General features: G+C 45.9%; 1 protein-coding gene and 1 long non-coding RNA gene across 5 annotated transcripts in view; one reads left to right on the forward strand and one right to left on the reverse strand.

The window, feature by feature from the left end:
• Positions 1 to 16937, reverse strand: part of LOC109275781 (uncharacterized) — a 127302-nt gene extending 110365 nt beyond the window's left edge. For 2 of the 3 annotated variants that reach the window (XR_008422270.1, XR_008422269.1), the window contains exon 1: positions 16356 to 16937. This is a non-coding gene — a long non-coding RNA (uncharacterized LOC109275781). The remainder of the gene's footprint in view (positions 1 to 16355) is intronic. The other variant, XR_008422271.1, reaches the window with a different exon arrangement.
• The window catches only part of LOC109275779 (urea transporter 2-like), a 409234-nt gene that overhangs the window by 335771 nt on the left and 53007 nt on the right, over positions 1 to 20456 (forward strand). The window lies entirely within an intron of this gene.

Genomic DNA, 20456 nt, shown 5'->3' on the forward strand with positions numbered 1-20456 from the left:
CTCCACCCACATAGTAAAGGCCTTATGCTCATGCATGTGAACATCCCAGACAATGTGTCCAAGTGCCTCCACAGGCTCCCGTAAATAGCTACCACCTAGCCACCCCTCAAATCTTGGGATATAGTCTGTCCTCAGAAAAATGGACCAAGGAGGAGGTTCATGCAGCCCCTAGAAGTGAGCTTGGAGCCATTATGTCAGGGAATTACAGATCCCAGGAACTAATGGTAAAATCTAGAAGAGGACACACTCCAGGTGAGCACATCTTCTTACTCACATGGCTTTCCTGCCCATGTGGAAAGCATGGCTGGAAGACAGTCAAGAGTAGAGAGATGGATCAGGGGCTCATGTCTCCTGGTCTAACAGTGATTCAGCCCCTGAGCCATGGTAAGCTAGGATTCTACTGTCACAACCCACTGTGAGCCAGTCCCCTCCCTCCATACCCCTACCATTCTCTCCATATTAGAAGCTTCTCACTTCCAGCTGGTGATGGAAGAGTCACTGAATCAAAATGCCAGCCTGGGCTCTCAGATCCACCCTTTGATGGAGAGCTCAGTCTATGGCGAGCCAAACCAAACAAAGCATCCTGCAGGGGTCTCACATGCAGAGATTGTAGCCCATCTTTCATAGGCTCCCCTCCCTACACTGCCAGGCATCTACAGATCTTGGGTTTCAGAAACTCATCTCATCACTTCCCTTTTAATCTCCACGTTAGCACTTGTGCCCTCCTTCAAGTGCTCCAAGGTAATTTTAAAGAATACCTCATTTTGCTTTCATTTTGCTCAGGCCTGGCTTTCCCATAAATCAGGGCTAAGGCAGAACTTGAGAGGACTGGGCTAATCAAGACTTCAATCTCAAGAAATGTTTAAATATAAATCAAAATAGTTGAAGGCTCTCCAGATCCTCAATTTTCTTTGAAAGCCTACTTTGTCTTGTTTTCTCCCCCCGCCCCGCCACCTTCTCTTTTTTTTTTCTTTTTTCTGATTGACCATGCTGAGCTCCAAATTTCATCCTATTGCCCCTAGAATTATTTCTAAATTGTTTTAGATGTTTTCTTTGAGGCACTGCATAAAGTGATACAAGTGGGCTATTACTGGTACTGTGGGGTGGTGGGGGGAGGGGCGGGGGAAGTCTGTGGCATCTTGCTAGAACTGGAAGAATTTCAAATTTCAGGAATTAAATGGTACTAAAAAGGCATGAGCAGGAATTTGGCTGTCAAAGGGAATATGAATGTAATCAGCAGAACCACTCTTTTTGATCACCCCTTCTATTTCAGATACCTGTGTTTCTCTAACAAACCATCCAAACTGTGTTATGAAACAATAGTCATTTAATATGATTATCTCTCATAGTTCTGGAGTGGCTGATAGTTCTTGATTGGGATCTTTCATGAGGTTGCAGTCAGAAGTTGACTGCAGCAGGGGTCTTCTCGAAGGCTCCCTTCTATATCCGGCATCTGGGCTGGGAAGGCTACAACAGCTGGGGCTCCTCAGGCATTCCTTCCTCTCTATGTCATCTCTCCACATTGTCCCTCCAGCGTGGTGGCTTCAAGGTACCCAGACTTCTTACATGGTGTTTCAAAACATAGGTTGTATTATTATTTAGTATGGTGAGGCCAGTGGATCAAGAGACACTTGCCATTTAAAAGGTAGTTTGTTATACTGACAGATCTTAAGAAGAAGGGGCATGCCTTGCTATGGGGAACCACATGGAGAAGTACTAGGGGTGGGAGAGGGGTGGAATGTAGGTACAAGCCTATATTGTATCTCTGTGGGAAAGAACAGATGAGGCAAAGTATGCAGCCTTAGGATCGACTAATTTGACTAATTTCAGTAGGCTCTGGAGCATAGGATCTGTCCCCTAGTTGTCTGGTACCTGGCCCTAGGGTGATGAGAGCAGGTGGATAGTGGCCCACAATGTGAGAGCCTGATAAAGGAGGCAATTAGGGGTATGGGCCCTTTATTGGTTAGTTTACAAATGAAAGATGCACTCCCAGGTGAGTTGTTAGCCATCTCTAGGAATTCACTAATCCTAAGGAGGGCAGTCCCTCCAGAGTCAGCAAAGTTTCAGATGTCAAAGCATCAAAATATAGAAAATGAAAAGTATGGTTAGTGCACATGGTAGCTCAGGGCTCCAAAAGCACATGTCCAAGGTAGACATTATCATTGCCTTTTATGAGCTAACTGAAAAGTCTTGCAGTATCATTTGTCACTTTCTATTTGTAAGAAGCAAGTCATTAAGGCATCCCATAATTAAGAGGAGGAGAATTTGACTCCACCTTTTGATGGAAGGGTAGCAAAGAATTTGTGAGCATGTTTTAAAACCAGCACAGCTTCCATAATAGAGGCTATACAACTTATCATAAAGACTAATGGGCCCCTTCCTCATCCCTTACAACTCAGAAGCCTTAGACTTGAAAGTTAACAAATCCAGTTGCCCCTCTGTTAATACCACATTTCCCAGCTGAAATTCTAGATTCAGTGTTGGAGTCAGAATAACCTTCAGAACTCCCTTAAATGGCAGGGATTGAGAGGAGGAAGTGTGATCCCAGTGCTGTGAGTAATAGGAACCTGCCACCATGCAGTTCATCATTTAGTGAATGTACACATGTCAGATTCTCCCAGTAGATGTCCAACTCCAAGAATGAAGGAGGACAGGCGATATTATTCCCATCTTATAGACAAAGCACTTGAGATTGCCAAAGAGGTGAAATATTGTGCCCATTGTCTCACAGTCCTTTCTTGGGCGGGCAGCAGTCTCACCCTGCTCCTCCACCTGTGGGATCCCTGCACTCCCAGACTTACTGCCTGTTTTGGAAGACAACGTACAGACAGGAGGGACCAAAAGAGGACCCACAGCAAGCATTTGTAGATGCTTAGGGGTGTGCAGGCTGGAGACTAAGGGAAACGAAGAAGTGAGAACTTTCAGAGTCTTGAAAAACTGAGGTGGCAGAAAGGAAACTGGAGGTGTCTCTGGATCTGTGGTGACCAAATTCATCAGGGTGAGGTAAAGGAAGGGTGTTGGGGGACAGCTCATAGGATGATATCAAGGGAGCAGTGAAGCTGCAGAAGCAAAGCTGAAGCCTCACTCACCCAGGGGAAGTATGTGCTCTGTCTGCCCCAAGAAGCCACTGATGGCTCTAGGGCATAAGAGGGGAAAAAAAGCAAGACAAAAGATGTCATTTAAAAGCACTTTCTGATAGGTGGGCAGAGTGAACCAAAGAGGGAGCTCTAGATGAAAAGGTAAACAGTCCAGTACAATATGCAAGATACCATCCAGTTCAGAAAACTTGTGCTCTTGACCCACCGGTTTGGGAAGCAGGAAGAACCCCTGGCCATGGGAAGATGATGAAAGGAAGGGCTTACCATGGGCAACCATGGGCCAGGCAACCTAGTCTCTACCTCTGGCACCAAATAAGACAATTGCTGATCTCTGAATGGACTAAGACTAATTAGAAAGAAATGATATAGGGCCAGAGATGCCAGGAAAATGTGCAAATCCCTTTGCTCCAGGGTTAGAAATTCCACACTTTAGGTCTTAGTATTGCCAGTCATAGCAGAACAGAGGTATAAAGTAGAGATGAAAACGATTTTGGGGTTTTTTTGAACACTTATTTGAACATTTATTTTTTGAGATACAGAGAGAGACAGAGCACAAGAGAGGGAGGAGCAGAGAGAGGGGGAGACACAGAATCTGAAGCAGGTTCCAGGATCTGAGCTGTCAGCACAGAGCCCAATGTGGGGTTCAAACCCACAAACCATGAGATCATGACAGAGTCGAAGTTGGACGCTCAACCAACTAAGCCACCCAGGCTTAGCTCCTGAAGGTTTTTATTTTCCATTATGTACTACTAACCATTTGTGATACTGACCAAAGCCACATCAGTACAAAATAAATTCATTTAGCCTTGATTTTATAAGAAATAGAAAATACTCTAGTCACGTGTTTAAAATTTAAGAGAAAAGATAAAGTAATCAACAAATATAATAAACATTAAAATTCACAAGGTTTAGTATGACTTTCTCATCTTAGACATGAGGAACTAAGGTCCAGAGAGGAGATGATTTTCCCATGTCACATACATAGCAAGCTGCTGGCCGTGTGCTCTTTCTACACCCTTTGCTATTCCCTATGCCACCCCCACCCTGCCACTGGCACCAACAAGCAGCGATTTTATTTCGTCTTCACTCTGCATCTCCAATACATATATCCCTGGAAATTCTGAAGCCACCCACATCCTTAGGTACATTTCAGATGACTAAACAGAGACTTCTAGTCTCCACACATGGAGTCTCTGAATCTACCTCACTCCTGGCCCTTGGGGGTGGGAGTGCCAGTCTGATCTCCTCACCACCCACCAGTGCCTTGTCTCTTTCATGGAATCTCTGGCCCCTGGGAGATGAGGCTTGAAAAATGAAATGCTTTCCATTCCAATTCTCCATTGCTGGAAAGAGATATTGGGGAATCGGAGGAAAAGAGAAAATATGTGTGAGGCTTGTTAGCATGTAATACAAAGCCTCCCTTGTGTTCCAAAATCATATTCCGGTCCCATCTAACATTGCTCCTCTTTCCTGTCCCCCATGAGGTGCCAACTCCATCCCACCTGGAATGATCTTTCCCAGAATCTCTCCTGACAAACTCCTATTTATCCTTAGAGACCCAACTCGAATAGTCCTTCCTCTCTCAAGCCTTTCTTGCTTCTCACCCCTGTGCAGGCACTGCAGACTGTCCTATTCACTGGGTCCTACCTGCACCACTGCCATGGTGGTTTGCTCCAACTTCTATCACTGCTGCCCCTCCCACCAGATCCTGAGTGCTCCAAGAGCCGGAATGTGATTTATTCATTGTAAATCTCTGTGGTCTAAGCCAGTACTTTATACATAGTACTTATTCAGTGTTTGTGGATGAATGAAATAATACAGGCACTAGGGAAAAGAGATAAGAAAGCACACAAACTCCCATATTCAACCTGCACACCCAGAAAATAAATCTTAGGAAAACAAAACATCTAGAATAGAACTGAGAAATATAATATGAGGAGTGGCATGTTGATAAACCAGCTCTCAAAAAAAAAAAGCCATAATTTGCAATACTTTCCAGTTTCCATGGTGTAAAAACCCCCTCCATGACTGATTGTAAGCTACTAACGTGAACTCACTAGACACAGAGTCAGTACACAATTGGCTCTCATGAGCCATATGGTTCTAGCCCACCACTGAAAGCAAGCCACATATGTAATTTTAAGTTTTCTAGTAGTCTAACTAAAATTGTAAGAAGAAACAGCCAAAATCAATCTTAATGCTTTAACTCAGTATACCCAGAATTTTCCTTTAACATCGAATCCTTACAAAAGATTACTAATGAGCTATTTTATATTGTTGGTTTCATATTTAATCTTTGAAATGCCAGTGTGTATTTTACACTGTAGGACATCTCCTCTGGGACTAGCTGCATGTGGCTAGTGGCTGCCAGTGTGGGACAGACAGCACAAGTCTAGAATCGGAGTCAGAGCCACACAGAGACAGAGTGACATGGACAGCTGTCACTTTTAGGATACTGTCAGTGATTTTTTAAATGCTGTTGCTTTTTAAAACTTTAGGCAGAAACAGTGCTTGTCCCATGGGCTAGATTAAGAGAAGAATCTGTTGCACTTCAGCAGGACATCATGTCCCTCTGACCCATATGGCTGCTCCATTAGGATCCTGAGCACTTATTAATTACTACACCTTCTTTCCAGCTTTCAAAGTGTAAGATTGAAGGCAGCCAGTGAACACCCAAATGTACTTTTCCCTCTGCTCCACATGCCAATTTAGCATCAGAAATTGCCTCCCTCCCCCACAACCCCTAGGACTTTTCCTCCCATCACATGATTGCTAGAGACTGTGGGTACACAGATAATGAGGCTGAACTTTTCAGAAGTTAAATGTGAATGGGAAGTGGACAGAAATGCACCTGTTGAGAGGCACCTGAGTGGCTCAGTTGGTTGAGCATCTGACTTCGGCTCAGGTCATGATTTCAGGGCTTGTAGGTTCGAGCTCCATGTTGGGCTCTGTACTCAGAGCCTGGAACCTGCTTCAGATTCTATGTCACCCTCTCTTTCTGCCCCTCCCCCACTCGTGCTCTGTCTCTCTCTCCCTCTCTCTCTCTCTCTCTCAAAAATAAACAATTAAAAAATTTTTTAAAAATGCACCTGTTGACTAGTGGAGGAGGTAAGCTGCCACATAGGAGCCTCAGGGAGGAGAATACAAGGCCTTCATTTTGGAAAGGAGAGTCTGCAACTCCCAAAGCAGTGGCCTGGGCATCAGAAGTCATGGGTTCCAGCTCAGCTCTGTGGGACTTTCAGAAAATCCCATAATCTCTGTAGTTTGCTTTATCCTTCTGTAATCTGACATTGAGAGGCAGCAGGTTTCTGATCGAACAAAACAATGTTTATGAAAATGCTCTGGAAAAATGTTAAATGCTGGGATATCGAGGTTAAAAGCAGCAGACCTTAGTGAGAGATGCAAAGACTGGAAACTGGAAAACCTGGATTCTTTTCTTGGATCTGTCAGAAATAAGCTGTGCAAAGCATAAAGCCTTTTCCTTATCACTAGAACAAAAGGACCCATCTAAGCGACCAGCGTAAGTTAGATCATGCCATCCTGTATTAGCAAACTCCATGGCTTCCTACCTCCCCCCCAGGGTCAGACTGCCCCCACCCCACCTCTCTGGAACCATCTCCTCCCCCTCTTCCCCTTTCTCTAGCCTTCAGCCACTCTGACCTTCTTACGGTCCCCATGACCCCAACCTGACACCTTTCGGTGATGTCCCTGTTTAAGTTGAAACACCCACCCCTATTTTATTTCCTTCATAGTAATTATCACCTCCTAGCATAATTGTATTTATGTATTTGATCTTTATCTCCCTTCTCTAGAATATAAGCTCCATAAAGAGAAGGGATTTGTGTCTGTTTTCATAACCAGATATATTTCCCATGCCTAAAACAGTACATAGCAGATAATCGACAAATATTGGTTAAATGAATGAATGAATGGACACCATTACAGCTCTGACATTCTAAAATTACAACTTCCTGGGGCGCCTGGGTGGCTCAGTCGGTTGGGCGTCCGACTTCGGCTCAGGTCACGATCTCACTGTCCGTGGGTTTGAGCCCCGCGTCGGGCTCTGTGCTGACTGCTCAGAGCCTGGAGCCTGTTTCAGATTCTGTGTCTCCCTCTCTCTCTGACCCTCCCCCGTTCATGCTCTGTCTCCCTCTGTCTCAAAAATAAATAAATGTTAAAAAAATTTTTTTAAATAAAAAAAAATAAAATTACAACTTCCTATCAATAAAAATTAATATTTGAAACAAAAAGATTAATAGCCAAGATTCTAGAAAACTTCTGTTCACAGGAATACTCAAATTACCTTTTTCCCCTTTAAAGGTACAGCCAGCTTAGTTCACCTGTAGCACTGAGCTCAGGGAATAAAAGTGAAATAGCCAAGGTGCTCTGCTCCATCTGGTGAGCCCCAGCCTCCCATTCCTGGTGCCTGCTCCAGTCCTGACACCACTCCCACCCCACTGGAGATGCCCCCAGGCCCTTCCTGTCCTTTCTCCCTCCTCTTGAGCCACTTTCAGGAGATGCTCTGATGACCCATCCAATATATGGGTGGCTCCTTGTGAATGTGAGTCGCTGGACTGCCTCATCCTGAGCAGGAACCAGTGACACCCTATCTCACGCTTGAAGCAGGTTCAAGGCTCTCACTCTGACAACATCTCTCACTGGGAAAGGGAAGGCTTTATTCATTCACTCAGTTATTCATTCAACATGTATTTATTGAGCATGTTGGAAATATGGAGGTAGATAAGACATAGTTCCCTGTTCACCTACGACAGAGACAAGTAATAAACAAATATGCTAATAAATATATATAATATACTATCAGGTGGTAATAAATACTATGAAAAAGTGAAGTAGGCTAGAGGAGAGAATGGCAGGGAGTGCTGCTCTAGGCACTGAGACAGCCTCAATATAAGGGAATGAGTCACATATCTGGGACCAACCAGTACAAAAGCCCTGAGGCAGGAGTGTCCCTGGCTTGTCCAAGGAACATAGAGAATGGTAGTGTGGCTAAGAAGCAGAGCATGAAAGGAGAAGGGGTGGAAAGTCAGGTAGTGGAGATAGCAAGAAGCTAAGTCTCATTAACTGTGGAGGCCTTGGTAGATGGGGATTGTATTCCCAGTCTGATGGGAAAGGATTGAAAGATCCAGAGCAGAGAAGCAACTTGATCTAACTTGTTTTTAAACTATCCTTCTGGCTGCTGGGTGGAGAATACTCTGTAAACGAATAAGAGTGGAGGCAGAATGGCAGCCGTTGCAACAGTCCAGGTGATGCTCAATGGGGGCTCCAACCAGGCCCTGACTGGTTTGCCCTCCCCCATGCCCCAGTGGATTGCACCATTTGAGGCCCTGGTCTTCCGTTAGAGCTCACAGATTCTGTCTTCCATCCTTCGATCTAGTCATGTGTGTCAGTGGTTTGCAGCCTTTGGCTACTTCCACCTGCAAGCTGAATGGGGCTCCCAAGGAAGGATGGGCATGCAGGGATTTGGAGGGAGATAAAATGCCAGCTATCACTTTGCCCCTTTATCTACCATTTTTAAGAACCTATAATAGAACGTGCATGGGTGGGAATGACCTTATAGGAAAACAGCTCCATTCTGTTTTATCTTTTTAGTTCTGCACTCACAAACTCAGTACCGTAACTGTTACTGATAGTGCTTGGCTTGCCACATACTGCCACACACCCAGTGTGTCAACGCTAGGAATGAGAACCTTCTTCCAGGATACCCTTTGGGGCACATGGTTATGCATCCTCTGATTCTGTCCTCTGTGTATGTCTTGGCTCATGAGTCAGGAGGTAGGTTCCCAGCAGGCAAGAGCCACACCTTCTTTTCCTTGGTCTAGTGCACTGCTGGCACCAGTTGATAGATGAGCAGAGGGCAGTAGGATCTGAGATACAGAAGCTTCCAGGTCTTTGGCTCCAGTTGGCATGAGCACTCATCTTTGTGAGTCTATTGAACTAGAAGGGATCTTGGAAGTTGTTTAATCCAGCTCTGATCTCCCAGAGGAAGAAACCAACCCCCAGACAAGTGAAGTGGGTGGCCCAGGGCCCACACAGCTAGAAAAGGCAGGTGCAGATAGTGAAGATGAGAGGCCACCAGAGGCTCCCCACCCTCACCAACCAATGCTGGTGTCAGTGCTGAAGAAAAAACGCTGAGGGGATAAAACTGCACTTCACTCCAATCTTTGCAGCCATTCTAGACAGTAGGAATTAATGGCAAAATTATCCTCATTTCGTAGGTAGAACAAGCAAAACTAAGATTCTGCTGAGTGGTCTAGACCATATATTGAAATGAGGGGGGTGAATGAAAAGCTGGGTTTTTTTAATCCATGGAAGGGGGAAAGTTGGGATGAATATGACAATGATATATGGATATAATGATATGACAGGAACATAATGATAGCACATAAATATTACAATGATATATGATAATAAATCATGACTGTCATTCAGAAGAATTCCAGTTCTTCCATGTAGCTCCTGAGAACAGAATGAGGACCCCCAAAAGTGAGAAATGGAATGTAGATCTGGGCTCAGGAGGAGAGACAGCTTTCTGATCACTGGGGCTCGCTGAAAAAAGAGAGAATGGACTGGGGAGATGGTGGGCTCCTGGAAGGACCTGGGTCCAAGCTGGAAGTCAGCCAGTCAGAGGCACTGTTCAGGGGTCCCCAACTCACAGGGGCAGTTGAACTGGATGGCCTCTGAAGTCCCTTTGAAGCCTGGCATTCAGCAATTCTGTACACAGGGAACTTGGCATTGGATTCCTTCCTTTTGAAACCAGACTTTCTCCCACCTACTTGACTGGAGGTGTTCTCTCCAATAAAGTCATCCTAAAGTCTGACATCTAAAAGTCTGCCATCCCCCAGGATGGAATAAGGAGAAATGGCCTTAAATCATGTGACTTCCATAGGACTTGTGAAAGCCTTTCCATCTTGTAAGGTTGGAGGTGGGGTTCACGTGCCAGAGAATGTTAGAGGAACACCTCTCTGGGTGATGTCGAAGGAGAAGGTGGGTAACCATCGGCCTCAGTGCTACAGATAAAGCAGTGTGGAGGCAGGGAGATGGAATTCATGACCTCTCCAAGTTCCTGCCAGCCCATTCCAGCTATAATTCTATGATAAAACCATTAGAGGGCCCAGAGGTGGTTTAGCCTCATTTCTCCCATTCTGGTGATAGAACACTTTTTTTTTAAACCCTATAAACCCTAAACCATAATTCTTTTACAGCAGAGGGAAAGACAGGACAGTCATGCATGGTTTGAAGCATAGGAGCTGCGGGGAGAGGTTAAAGGAAGAAGAAGGTTTGTTTAGATTGTGGTTGTCCTTTTCGTTCAGGTGGGAGTTGTGGGGGATGTTAAATGTGAAGTTTGATGCGAACAAAAGCAAAGCAAAAGAGAAAAAGGAATGTGAAAAAACTTAAACCTGCAGTTTTCTGATACACAGAAGGGAAACCCAAACTCGGCTCATTATGGCACACATTTATGGCAGATCATAACATTAAATTACAACTCAGCGGCCTCGGCCAGGACTGTGCAGCTCTTCCCATGTGCTTCCAATTTAGCGCGTTTGAAGTTGCCCTGGATATTTATTTGTAGGGGATTTACTGCGCAGAACGATTAAAGTTTGTTCTTGTTAGGAGTTTGGGGCTAGTTTGGGGGGTGGGGAAGACAGAAAGGGAGAGAGTCAGCTAGAGAGAGGAAGGGGGCTGCCAAGATACCCCGAATGAATACATGTATATGTTTTAAAGCACACACAAACACACACACAAGAGCCCTTTGTTTTCGACATGGTGAGGGTCCAACATCTCTGACTGTGATTTTGTTTATAGGAAATCCTTCATAATGCACGTTTAGTGTTTCCATATGGAATTCTCATAGGACATTTCCCCACACCACCCTCCCCCCTCCCCTTCTTTTATTTGGATAAGGCAAGAGAAAAGGGACTGTACATTCCAAAGATTCATAGTCATTCCGGATCAAATTCAATGGATTTTGGCAAGAGTTGAAAAACCCAGATGCAGGGCTTCAGCCTCCTGCTGAGCCGCCTCCAGCTGTGAGTGTCTGGTGGAGGCACTTTGTAAAATCATGAAAACCCTATTAAATTCGTGAAATATGATATACTGTCGTTTCAGACTAACTTTCCATTGAACTGTCCATGAAGAGAGAATTTGGTTAACTTGCCGAAGAAGGGGGAAGTGGCGAGGCTGGGGCAGGGTTGGGAGACAGGAGGCCCTATTGAGGGAAACAGAGAAGCGCCAGGAATTCTGAAGAGGTTGCAGATTTCTGTGTCTGGGTATGAGCGCTCCCTCAGACCCCAGCAGCACAAGGCTTTCTCAAGGTTTGACTCTTCCCAGGAAAGGGGGTGGTCACCATGATCCCTCTCCCTCTCAAGTTGCTGAGCTTCCAGCTGTTGTGACCGTTTCTCTGCTGGGATGATTGTTTCAGAGCACAGGAGACTCCAGCAATCCCTGGTGGATATTTAGACTCCACCCCTTGTTTCATAGCTGAGGGGCCAAGGGCAGCAGGAGGGAAGAGAGGGACTCCCCGCAAGGTCCAGCAAATTGAAAGAAAACCCACAGCTCCTCAATCCCAGTGTAGTTCTTTCTACCAAAGCACACCTCAGACACCTTCACTGGCTGCCCCAGATCAGAGCTGCTGACGACATGGGTTTTTTGCATGAACTCATAGGCCTAGACTACCCCCCAACCCCAGCTATGAAACAGTCTATCCTAAAGAAGTTGGACACTCTAAGTTCATTTCCTATTGGACTATAATTCACATCATAAAACTGTTGCATGTTTATTTTCAAACAGATCAGGGTGAGGGCTCCCTGGAGGTGAATTGGTTTTGTTTTCTGGAAACCTCCACAGGACATGGCAATTTCAGGAGCTCACATGTACATGCAGAGTTCACCTTGCAGGAAGCCAAGTGGGGCCCTTCTTCCCCAAACGTCTTGGCACCGTAGGGATCCAAAGTCCGGACGCCTGGAGTAGAAGGGCACACAGAACATCATGACTCACCTGTCATCCATGTAGTGGTCCCTGATATAGGAACATCACATGGTACAAGCAGCTGCATCTCTTGCCCAGTGTTATGTATAGAAAGAGATCAGAATAAAAGCTGACTTTGATTGAGGGCTTACAGTATGCTAAGGTGCTGTTTCGAAAGCTTAGCATGAGTTAAATCATTCCATCATAACAACAACCTTATGATATAGTGGCACCATTATCCCCATTTTGCAGATGAGAAAATTGAGACAAATTTCCCAAAGTCTTGTAGCCAACTAAAATCACATAATGGACATAAGCGACTGAGCCAGTAACTGAATCTCAACAATCAGGTTCTAGAGCCTGAGCTCTCAAACTGCCTGCCACCCTCCCCAACCCCACACCCAAACACACAGACCTAAATATCAATGTCAGAGGAGAAGGTCTTAACTCTCCTTCTTCTCACTCCCATTGGAAATATACTTTTTGAAATAAACAGCTCAGGCTTTCTCTTTACCCTTTTGAAATATAAATAGCCCCTGAGTGTGGGTGGCATTAAGTCACTAATACTCTAAGCCAAGGCTTCTCAAACTAAAATGGACATACAAATTGGCTAGCCATCTCGTCAAAATGCAGATTCTCATTTAGTAGGTCTGTGAAGGAGCCTGAGATTCCACATTTCTAACAAGCTTGCAGGTACTGCAGTGGTCCAAGGAGCACACTCTGAGTGACAAGGCTCTAGGCTATTTACCTGAGTGCTTTCCTCCACCAAAAGAGGCACCTATAAGAAGGCAGCCAGAGGGTCAAAGATGGCTCATCAATTTCACGGCTGTGATGGGGCTAGCCCTCCTCCCCCCACCATCAGTAGAGCCACTAGATTTCCAAGCTTCAAGTCTCAGGCATTGGGAGACCTGGGGAAGGTCTTTGGGATCACAAGAAACCGTGGGATTGATATCTTTGCAGCAGCAAAGAGCAGAGCTCTTTGGACCAGAGAGTCCAGTATCTATACATTCCTGGCAGGGGCAGAAATAAGTGTATGGTGACCCTGGGGTCAGGAACAGTCAACAACAACATCTCTCTTACATCCTGCTGACCAAGAGGAACTGGCCCAGTGTGGCAGTTTCCACCTTCTTGCTGGGGAGTTTGGACAGACATTTCACCTTCCAGTTCCATTTGTTTGACATATAAAATGAGAGGATTGCACTAGATAATCTTTGAATCTCTCCCCTCCTTCCTATCCCAATCTATGAGTCTACAAATGCCTATACAACAAATAAAAATTCAGACACTGTTCTGCACATCTAAATATTCTGATGTCCTTGTTGCCAACACCACATAGCAGGATATCAGACAGAACCCATTAACTTTCCAGTGGAGGCTGAACACCACAAACACAGCTCTCACAGGAACCTGGCTGCCCCATTCCTGGTCCCCCCTTGGGAAGCAGATGGAGGAGGCTGATTCCCCCGAGTAGCCAAGCATGCTGCCTGAGCCCGGAGACTGAAAGGCAGAGCCTAGTCCCCAGGGCTCTGTTTCACAGCCAAAACACACCGTGTTGTATTCCTACCAGCTCTGAAGACCTCACACAGCCAAGAGAAATAGGCATTTAAGAGCAGAAAGGGGCAGCACTTGACCCCTGTCCTCTTTGGTCTGGCTCCCTCTGACAAGAGGACGCAAAGCACTGTGGCCTAGTGAGGGGCATGGTGGCCCAGTATAGCCAGCCCCACAGAGCTGGGCTCAAACCCCCAGGTCCCTGGATCTGAGCTGCAGACTCTCTAGCCTTTAATGTTACAAGTGTCTTTCCTTATAAGGGCTAGGCACAGAGTAACTGGGCCATAAAGTGAGACCATTCCTTTGAGTCACTGTTGATAATAAATCAGATACTCTCCAGATCTGTTCTCCAATCTGACAGAGTCCAAGAGACACTTGGAACCTGTATTGTGGAACAACTAAAGATCCAGGGTTAGAAATGCTTACAAGCCATCAATGTGTATCTATGTAATTCTAAATTTTTAGTAGGGGCGCCTGGGTGGCTCAGCCCATTTAATGTCTGACTCTTCATTTCAGCTCAGGTCATGATCTCACGGTTCATGGGTTTGAGCCCCACATCGGGCTCTGTGTTGTCAACACAGCAACATTAACACCACCCCATTCCCACCAACTTGCGCCTATACTCCTTCAGTAAATACTTTTGGAACTCTGACTGACCAGTGGAGAAGGCATTGGTCGGTGCAAAAAAGCACCTGCGGGGGAAATTTCTCAACAAATGAAGTATTCAGTATTGTTTCTTTTTGAAAATGTGATTTAAGTGAGGACCTTGAAGAGCAGAGCTCAGCATGCATGGGTGCAGGGTTAGAACAGAGTCAGGGCACTAGGGGGTGGAGGGAAGGGTGAATGCATTTGGATGGATTATTTGCCGGTAGAGGAGAGGTTTGAGAAGTACTGTGGTACAGACGAGTCAAGTACAGGGTACCAGGCTGGAGAACACAAGGACGCCGAGTATTAGGATCTGGCTGGGACAGTGTGAGTTTTAAAAATAAGACACATCAGAGAATATTGGACATTAGATACAAGGTTCAAGGGAACCAGGGCATGGCAGCAGGTGGAGCAGAGTGAACAGCCCTCCTCCAGTCAGAAAATGACACTGAGGTTTTTTCTACTAACTCCATGACTTGCTCACCAAGCTTTTTTTGGTCTTTATTTTGTCGTGAGGACAAGGTTTCGCTTGTCTCTTTCTTCTTTCCTCCCTGACACCCTCCTCTCCTCTCTCTCCTGGATCAATTGTTACCTCTGCCAACAGAAGGTGGTGGGACAGAGGGGAGGACCAAGGGGAGCGGGGTCGGTGATACAGACCCATACAACTCAGCACCACCTCCTCTATTCCTTGTAAAAATTGGGATAATATTACTAGCCTGATAGACTGGAAGCTGAACCAGATGTCTTCTAGTGTTCAATTCTAGAACTCTAGGAAACAAGCCAAGAACTCTACAGCCTAAGTCTTGCTACCAAAATGAGACTCCCACACATGGACCTCAGGGCATACCACTACTCTGACTCCACCTTGGGCAGCGGTCACACCCCACCAGAACAGGCTCCTTCCAGGTAACTGCCCAACACACACACACACACACACACACACACACACACACCCCTAGATGTACGCACAAATACACAGCCACGCACATACACACACACACACACATGCACATGTACACACACATACAGAGGCACAAGCACACACATGCACACACAGGCACAGACAGACACACACACAAATAGACACACATATCCAGATGTGCACACAGACACACACATGCACACACACAGAGACACATTTACCTACATGTGCACACACGCACATATGCACAAACACACACCCAGGTGCAGACAAACACACACATGCATGCACACAAACCCACACTTTCCTCCCCATTCTGTGAGATTTTATCCCCTCTCCAGAAATGAACACTTCTTTCTCCAAAACATAGCCCTTTCCTCTTTCCAAACCCTGCCCAGACTTTCAGTCTTCTGTGAAACCTTTCTGCATTAATCCTTAAAATCTGACCACCTTATTTATTCAACTGTCTACTCAACAATTTTATCTACTTGTGCAACCAGCTTTTTAAACTATTTCCTTTCATATGAAAATAATAGTATGCTCACAACCTTTCAGTGTGTTTTCATACCTATTATAGTACCAAACATAATGTTATGCAAAAAGCAGAAGCTCATTAAAAATGAGCTGAAAAAAATTATCTCCACAGTGTCTCTATGAGGAATTAATAATAGTTAACATTTATTTTGCATTTAACAACATGGCCACCAGCACTGTGCTAAGCACTTTATATACAATATCCCATTTCATCAATAACCCTAAGATAGGCATTACAGATTTTTTATTTTTATTTTTTAAGTGTATTTATTTATTTTAAGATAGAGAGAGCACAAGCAGGGAAGGGGCACAGAGAGAGAGGGAGAGAGAATCCCAAATAGGCTCCACACTGCTAGCACAGAGCCCCATGTGAGGTTCGAACTCATGAACCGTGAGATCATGACCTGAGCCAAAGCCGGATGCTTAACTGACTAAGCCACCCAGGCATGCCTAGATTTTTTATTAAAAAAAAAAAAAAAAAAAAAAAAAAAGCTGTGGCATAGAAGATTCTAGAATATAAGACAGTCTGATTTCAAATGCCACACTTTTGCCACTGCACAAAACAACTGTCTTTCCATTTAACCATTAACTACACTGAGACACACAGACATTAAGTGAATTACCTGAAGTCACGTGGTTGGGGCTAGAAACCAGGCACTCTCCACTGAGCATCACCACCTCTTTCCAGCTTGGCAATTGAACTCTTCCTTCCATGTGAGAGAAGTGTATACATGAAACAGCAAGGACTTTAAAGCCAGGCAGAGCCTCAGTTTCACCTTTTGTAAAAAGAAAATAGCAATAATTACCTAGCCAGGTTGCTGTGGGGGTTAGGACCAAAGAAGACCACGCATTTCCTGGCACAGAACTAGAGCTAGCTTTCAGCCTCTTCTCTCCTCCGGTCTCCACCCGCCCCCCTTCCCACACACTGCAGCCTGTGGGCAGTGTCCTTGTTCCGTCTGCCTGACCTCGTCCTTGAGAGCCAGTATCAGACCAAGCAGGCTGCCCTAAGCATACTCATTAAGAAGGTTTTGTCCCCTGACAATCATGAAGACACTGCAGAAATGGGATCACAGAACTTGTGTTGCTCATGCTTCATGGAGGCTCTCCTGCTGAGTAGTACAGATTCCATCCAAGAAAAAGACAACCACCCATTGTGGATGGGAGGAAAGCATCTGCTCCGGAAGGTCCCCCTTCCCCTGTTCATAGGGAACCTCTCCCCATCAGCCCTTCCATAAATTCTACCTGTGCACTCCAGTTGCCCTCTCCTGTCTTGCTATGGTGGCATGAGGCTAAATTAATTAATGTGTGTAAACCATGTGGAAATGTTTGGCTTGCCAAGTGCTCTTGATAGGTTTGAAATACTATTGGAAGCAGTGGAAATTGGCACGGCTATCTGGAGCAAAATTGATCTCACCCCCAGGACTCCTGAGATTGACTTTGGTTAATGGAGGCATATGCAGATAGAGCAGGATAGTCATTAAAAAACACTATGGATATATTTCAAGCCCTTACTGGGGAGCAAGGAGACAGAATTAAAAGGGAAAGAAAGACACCAGCATAGGGATTCTCCTGTGATGCATCAGACCCAAAGGGAATTGCCCAAGGTTAGGACAAGAGAAAGGGGATACCTACTAAAGTGAGCCACATGGGGCTGGGTGAGTTTGGGTCTCTCTGAGAGGCAAAAATCCAGTCCTAAAATTATGGGTGCTTGTATTTGTGAGCACTCAGAGGATGGGCAGGTACATAATGCCCTTCCCTAAATAGACTCCTCTTTGCTTCTGCGACTCCATCAGCTCCTGAAAAAGGAGGAAGGGGAAGAAGTACCCTAGCCTGGGGCAGGATTTACTGGAGGGAACCAAGAGACCTGCCTCAGGCAAGGGGCTGGGCTTGGTTCTCTCCTAGGGGTTGTATCATCAGAGGTCAACCAGAAAAGCAGAACCAGTAGAAGATAATACATAGTACATAAAGAGATTTATTGCAAGAAACTGGCTTATATGATTGTGGAGGCTAACTTGGCAGGTCCAAAATCCACAGGGTGAGCTGGAATTCTCAGGCATGGGGTGAAGCTGTTGTCCACAGGCAGAATTACTTCTTTTCTCAGGAAAGCTTTAGTTCTGCTCATAAGGAATTTCAACTGATTGAATCAGGCCCACCCAGATCATCCAGGATCATCTTCTTAAAATCAGCCAATCATGGACTATTATCACATCTACAAAATGCCTATGTACCAACACCTACATCGGTACTTGAGTAACTAGGGACATAGCCCAGCCACACTGACAGGCTAAACTGCCCATCACAACTGCTCTGTCCTCCCGCCACTCAGCCCCCACCTCCTCTACTGTCAGACCCACCCACCTCCTACTGAAGCCTCCCCATCTCACATGGTTGTCCAGTGTCCCAGTCCTCCAGGAATGGCCCTGTGGGTGTCTGCCAGCCAACCCTATCAAAACCAGGTCTCCAAGATAGAGTGTTTGCATGGCTTCTGTCATCACTTTTCCAGCAGGTGCCTGAAATAGCCTCCCACCTGCTATCCCTGCCTCCAAATCCTCATTGTCAGGAGAGTGTATTTCTAATCTCTACACCTGGTCCATCGCTTTGGGGGCTAAGACTCCTTCAGCAACCACCCACAGGGTTCCTATTGAATCATGCTTTCCTCAGAGTGGCGTCTAGCCCACCTTCTCACCTGCCCACACTCCCCTCTGTGCTTCTGCGTTTCCTGGAACTGACCACACTGCTCACCTCCATGCCAAGGCCCATGTTCTCCTCTGACCTTCACCCATGTCTTTGCCTCCTCACTGAGGACTAGCTCCCCTGGTGAGAGAAGCTCCCTCTCTGGGCCAGAACTACCTGTCTATCATCTGCCCCCACTGCAAACTGACCATCGCACCTCTGCCCCACTAGCGCCCATCCCGACGTCCATAGGGCTGACTATGTGTGTCCTGCAAATGCTGGCTCAGTTCATGGACAAAATACACCAGCAGGGTTTCCCCAGCACCTTGTGTTAGCTTGGCTCCTCGTGCTATTCCTCTGCCTGTAGTTCCGTTGGAAATTTATTGGGGGTAGGGAGTGGTTTTTTCTTATCCCTCTCCCTTCTCTGTCTTCCAATTTGAGAACTGTTTTGAGCAATGATACTGTCATGATAGTTTATGGTATACAGAAGTTATGGCTTGAGGTATTGAGGCCCATTTCAGGAACTGAAAAAAAACCATAGGATAGTGCAGCCAAGAGGGTAAGGCAGGCAGGGCAAAAAGCGGGGCTGGACACTGGTCTAAGGAGTGGCCATTGACCCTGAAGACTGCAGGGAGCCTTCCAAGGGTCCTCAGCAGGGCAGGGACAGGCTAAAGTCCATCTTAGGAGTACCCTCCATTGGCAACAGGAGGAGGGGCTAGGAGACCAGCCACCTGGCTGTTTCTAGAATGCACTTCAGAGGAGATGAGGGATAGAACTAGGCAGAGGCCAGAAGAGGAATCACCAAGATTTCAGGATCCAAATCTAGGGTGAAAATAGGAAACCTGCCCATACAGACAGATGTTCAGACATTTTTAAAGGACAAATTACTTTACAGCCCCAGACTTTAATTCATTCATTCAGTAAATATTATTTGAACACGTAATTTGTTAGAAGCCTAGAGATTTGACAGTAAAACAAGGTTCCTGCTTTCAAGGAGCTTCATCCCAGTGGGAGGGAAGGACAGGAAACAAATGGGGGTGTGCCAGAGTGTCAGATGGTGGTAGTGTGCTGTGGAAAGTGACAGGTAAGAGAGATGGAAAGTCAGTGGGGGATGGGGTGCTACAGTAGAGGGGTGTCTGGAGAATACCTTTCTGAGGAACCATGACTAACCAGGAGAGGGTGCTCTACGCAGAGGAAGTGGCACATGCAAAGATCCTCGAGCAGGGGTGGATTTAACATGCTCTAGGCAGAGGAGAAGATGATGTCAGAGATGTAGCCAGAAGTCAGGTGTGGAGGCCAAGCAGGAGGCAGAATGACTTCAGCTTGTGTCTACACAAGCTGGGCAGTCTCTGGAGAGGTCTTCAGCAGGGAAGGGACTCGTGCTACGTATTCAAAGGACCACTCAGGTTGCTCCAGCTGGACTGAGGCAGGCACAGGAGGAAGCTGAGACACATAAACAAGGAGAAGGATGATGGTGCCTTAGGCTCCGCCACTAGCAATGAAGGCAATGAGAAAAGCCAATTCCAGATGTAATTTACAGGTGGAACTAATAGGAATTGCTGCTACATTGCAGTGTGGGGTGTGAGAGAGAGTCTAGAGCACTTGGGTGGGGGTGTCTGAGTCCATTCCAACTGCTGCAACACAAACCATTGACTGGGATGGGGGGCTCATAAACAACAAACATTTATTTCTCACAGTTCTGGAGCCTGGGAAGTCCAAAATCAAGGCGCCCCAGATTTGGTGTTCGTTCTTTGTTCATAGACAGCTATCTTTGCTGTGTCCTCACATGTCTCTTTTACAAGTGCACTAATCCCATTCGTGAGGGCTGCACTCTCTTGACCTAATCACCTCCCAAAGACTCCACCTCTTAATACCATCACATTGGGATGTAGGTTTCAACATATGAATTTGGGGGACACATTCAGTCCATAGCAGTGAGTGACAGTCTCTCTTACTGAGACTGGGGACCTCAGGCTGATCAGGTTTGAGGAGGTGCAGGCTAATCAGTATGTACCCAAGCAGAGGTACCTGACACATCTCACATCTTTACT

Source organism: Panthera pardus, unplaced genomic scaffold (assembly GCF_024362965.1).
Source record: "Panthera pardus isolate Hobbes unplaced genomic scaffold, ASM2436296v1 HiC_scaffold_15, whole genome shotgun sequence".
Taxonomy (NCBI): Eukaryota; Metazoa; Chordata; class Mammalia; order Carnivora; family Felidae; genus Panthera; species Panthera pardus.